The following is a 5,568-nucleotide window of genomic DNA, read 5'->3' on the forward strand; positions in this document are numbered from 1 at the left end:
CTAGAAATGAATAGTTATTGACCTCAAATCTATAATTAGATTATATATTAATTATTCGCTAGTGAATTAATGGTACTTAAGGATCAAGAAGTAATTAGAATGGTAAAATGGTAATTTTGACCAGCTCTAATTAACGAACCAATAATGGAGGACAGACAGAACTACATATATTGATTATATCAATGGACTACTAGAGAAAACTCTATAAATATAATTCTATAAATACTTAGAGTGCAATTCCATATTTATAGTGAAGTAATCATGGAATTAATAAATAAGATTATTAGATTAAAGAGTTTAATTAAGAATATGGTCTATTGGAGCTTCGTATTATAGGTCCATGGTCCCTAGATCACCTCTGTCCTACACTGTCAAGGGTAAGGATGTCAAAAGAAAGATTCGTAAAGAGAAATTACTAAATTACAAAGGAATTAATTTTCCATGGCAAGAAAATAATTATGTAATAATTATAGGTAATTGATTAATTGTGAATTAATTAATTATTTAACTATATAGTTTTTATTTTGAAAAACTACAGGTTAAAATTAATATTATTCTTGTTTGGATTAATATAAAGAGAGAAATAACAAATATCTTATTTATAATATGATATTTATTTAATTTAATTTATTTTAAGATAAAATTAATTTTGAACTAACTGATATTTATGTTGGGATAAATATCTTGTCTTAAAAGTTGATTAAATAAACAAATGAGAAAATTAGGGCAACCCTAATAGGGCTGGGCGACATACATTGTACTATATAGTGTGTGGCGCCTAACTCAGAGATAATTATTCATAGAATTTGAATTTTGAATTTTAAATAAATTTGTTTAATCAATTATATAATTATTCTTTTTAAATATGATAATATCTAATCAATTTTAATTTCAATTATATTTTAATTAAATAAATATTATTTAATTAGATTAAATACTTTTATAAATCTGATATATGTGATATTCAGAAGAAGGCTTAATGATTAGACTCTCTCTCTAAAGCGATAGTTTTCTCTCAACCTGAACACTATTCTAAACCTTCTCTATCAAAACACTTTTGATCTCATGTGTTGAGTACATCCAGGGAGTCACATATTTCAACCTTTTGAATCCTGTGTGCCCACACATGGTCTTGTGTATTTGAGGATTGGTTTGGAAGATCAGGGTGTGAGATCTCGAAACACTAGATAGGAGGATTGTTGATTTATACAAAAAGACTCAAGGACACTTGATAGGGTACAAGAGGTAATCCCTAATCTATTTGTATGTGATTTAATTTTTATATATGTGTATGATCCTGGCTGGTATTAATAATTATTAAAATGAGTCCATATATTCCGCTGCGTACCTTTAATTTGATCATTTAATACCAACACGTAGTGTCCTATAGATAACCACCTCGATGTTCCTCGATGGAACTCGATATGTAGAAAAAATTTCCCATACTTTGCTACCTTGATTAGCCTCGATTGTCCTCGATGGACCTTGATAAGGACCCGTAGAGTCCTATAGATGACCACTTTGATTATTCTCGATGGTCCTCGATGGATCTCGATAGGGACCCGAAGTGTCCTATAGATGACTACCTTCATGAACCTCAATGGTCCTTGATGAACCTCGATACGTAGGCAAAATTTCCCATACTTTTCCACCTCGATTAGACTCGACAATCCTTTATGGACCTCGATGGAACTTGATATTTTGCAGTTTTTATGTTATTAAATTTTTGACATTTTTGTTTTGTTTTTTTGTCAATGTAGATTCGACTGTTTCTAAATTTGTTGCATACAATGGTGTTTGGGAACTGGAATATAAGGAGTGGATTTTCCGAGATGCTAAAAATCAAATTCTCTCTTTAGAGAAGAGTATGACGTACGAGCAACTGGTTGAAATTTTGTATGATGAGCATGAAGTGGATAAATGTGTGTATGAATTTAAACTTAAGGTATCGTACACATGCCTCCCACAACCCTTCAAACCTACTGTTATGAAAAATGATAGGCATGTTCATGCATTCATGGGCATAGCATCAAAATCTGTTGAGAAGATGATTCCTCTGTGCGTAACATTGGTCAAGAAGGATTGTTTAGGAAATTCTTCAGCCTCTCCAAGCATTAATAAAGAAGTTCTATTTGAAGAGAACATTTCTCCCCCATGTCATGTTTCAAGGGAACTCAAAGTGAGGTTGAGATATTTTCTCCAGAGACAAATCCAGACGTTATTGTCCATGTTGATATCCCTGTTAGAGCTCCACCACATGTTCTTGACACAACGTAGTACAATACCTATGGCTACGATCCTTATGTCAACGACGATCCGGTTGCTAATGCAACAGTAGTTGATGGGCCAGATATTGTTAGAGAATATATTTTTATGCTCAATGGAAATATGGAAAAACCAAAATACAATTCTATGCAAAAATACTATAGACAAGATAATATTGATTAAAGAAATATTACAATTCAATTGCTCAAAATACAAGTAAATAGAAAGATGTAGAAGAAGAAGATTACAAACTCAAAACAATAATAATACAAGTAAATAAGATCAACAAGATCAAAATAATGAAAATAAAACCAATAAAAAGAACAAGCTCTCACACAACCAAAGTGTAGAGTAGTGGGGATCACCAACTTGAACAATGTTCAAAACCTTTGTCCAAAAGCTTATTTCCCCCTATTCTCTAAGCACTAAGGGATCTCTCTAGGAAATAGCTCTCTGGAATTTTCAAGCCTCTATGGTGTATTTTCCAGCCAAGTGCTTTGTGGATGGAAAATGGTGTGTCTTACACGTGAGCATTAGGCTCCTATATATAGAGTTTGAGATACCCTTTGAATTTCAAATTCCACCAACCCCCATGGCTGTTACAAATGTTTAATTGGATGTTTATAGAATTAAAATGGAGATTTGAGAGTTATTTGGGATGTTAGAACCGTTCAATTTGGAAAAAACTGAAAAACCAAGTTGGTTGTCAGCCTCATTGGCCGCGGACAGGATTATCAATGGTCGCGGCCACTGACCTCTTTCACCCAGGGCGCGGCCAGGGAAAGTCAATGGACGTGGCCATAGGCCATTTTCAGCACAAAATGTCATTTTTCCAAAACGTTCCAAAATGTCCCAAATCCTTTCCCACATGATTTTGTAACCTCCAAACACAAATTGGGAGTTAAAAACATGTCTCCAATAGCCATATTTCATTATGGCTTTATGAAATCCAATCTCAAATGTGTAACATACAATCTACACATTATTGGATAATATTTGGGAGTTACAAATTCGTAACTGAATTTGTAACACCAAATATGCTACATATTTGGATATTCACATATATCTAAATATTGTAACTCTCTATTATATGTTACAATATGTGACACTCTTTATCACATTTATTTAATTTAAAAAATAATATAATATTACATTATATTATAAATAATATAATAGATATTAGAGAAAAATTTGCCAACGCGGAGTTCAAATGTTATGGTAGTTAAGGAGCGCAATAGAGAAGATCGGCAAACACCTGGGACCAGCAGTCGTCCAGGTCCAGGTAGAACTCAAGATAGAAATATATGGAGTTCTCCTTTGGACTTAGGTGAAGATCATAGAACTTGGAGTGCTCCCATGTTTACCAAAGAAGATATAGAGGCCTTACATCGATATCATCCTTCCTCAACCGGCACATCTTTAGGAGAATTGCACCTTGGAAAGTTATTTTAGAACAAGCTCAAATTGAAAACCAAGGCGGCCATCTTTGAGATGAAGAATAATTTTGAGTTTATAGTGAAGAAATCTGGTACTGATGTGTGGTACATTACCTGGAAGGATCCTGAATATGGTTGGAGATTGAGGGGAAAGAAAAAAATATTGTATGAAATATTTAAGATTACTATCTACAATGATGTACACACTTGCTCACAAGAAATACGAGAGAAGTACCACCATCAAGCAGCACCATGGGTTGTTGGCCACCTAATCAAGAGGAAATTTGCTACTGATGGTACTCGGTACATGGAAAACAACATAAAGGAGGACACGAAGCACCATTTTGGGGTTGAAATGAGCTATGAGAAGGCATGGAGATGCAGAGAAAAGACAATTATGTATGTTAGAGGCACATGTGAGGATTCATACTCCAAGTTACCTGGATACTTGTGTCAACTTGAGTAGAAGAATCCAAATACAATTATTGATTTTGTAGCTAAAGATGGTTGTTTCTTGTATTTCATCTTTTTTCTTGGTGTTTCTAGGAGGGGATTCCAGTATTGTCATCCTGACATTTGTGTTGATGGCACATTCTTGAAGAACAAGTATGGTGGCCATATGCTCTGTGATGTTGCGTTGGATGCGAACAAACATTTGTTTCCAATTGCGTTCGGAGTGGTGGACACTGAGAACCATAACTCTTGAACTTATTTCATGAGAAAATTGAAGGAAGCCATAGGGGACGTTTATAACCTAGCCTTTGTATCAGACAGGCATGCAAGCATTACTCATGCTTTGGAGGTTGTGTTCCTAGATGCCTACCCTGGTGCTTTTTACCACAACATCTGTATGAATGTGGTGGAAAAATTCAAAACCGACCACTATTAAGACATCATGGGGTGTGCAACGGCTTGTGTAGTGCCCTCCTCAACCCTCGAGACATCCTCGCAAAAAATAGAAGCTTCCTTTGCAACCTCCGCTAGATTTTCTACCTTCTTCTCGGGCTTTACTTCCTCCTCTGCAGTCTCAGCCTCCACTCCAACTGATCCCAACTCAGGGAATAGCTGGCCATCAACGTTTGGGAGGCTTTTGTAGAAGTCCACCTCACTGGGACGTGGCTTTAACATGGAAAATACCACCAACTACATTAAAAAATAACATACGTCAGAAATACTTTAATAAAGAAAACCATCAATAAATTAATTTGTCACGTTTAAGAAGATAAAGTTGAACTTACTCGAGTCTTGCTGAACAACGGAAACAACTGAGTTGTGGAAGGAAAGATATCGATCTTGGTAGACCAACTAAGCATCCTGGGAATTTGGTTCCCACTATTTTCACTGAATTTCCTCCCAATATCTGGCACGGCCTCAAAAGCCCAATACTGAAGTGCGGGGGCATAGCCATAGAAACTGTACTTGGACTCCTTCTGTTGTATCCTTGAACCCTCTTTCTTCTTGTCCCCGTAGAGTTTCAATTGCTTTTTCATATCTTTCTGAACTCCTCTAATCAACTTCTTAAAGGAAAACTTCCCCCACAAATACTTGAAAAAGTAATCAAGATCCTCAATGAGCTTCAGTCAATCACTCTGTAACGCCCTACTTCCTTAGAGCCGTTACTAAGTGAGTTTAAAATCGTGCTTTCAACTCGCTAATCGAGGTTTTAGGTCAAATCGCGTAATTAAGCCATAATTAAAAGAAAAACATTAGAGAAAGTAGTTTTTTTTATAGCAAATCATAAAAGTTTACACATGGGATCCCAAAACATAGTTTATAAAATATTTACAACACAAAACTGATCAGAGTCGACTAAACGACAAAATCTAAGTTCATTTACAAGCATCTCCCAAAATTCCCTAGCTGTGGC

This window comes from Humulus lupulus, chromosome 6, assembly GCF_963169125.1.
Source record: "Humulus lupulus chromosome 6, drHumLupu1.1, whole genome shotgun sequence".
NCBI classification, from domain to species: Eukaryota; Viridiplantae; Streptophyta; class Magnoliopsida; order Rosales; family Cannabaceae; genus Humulus; species Humulus lupulus.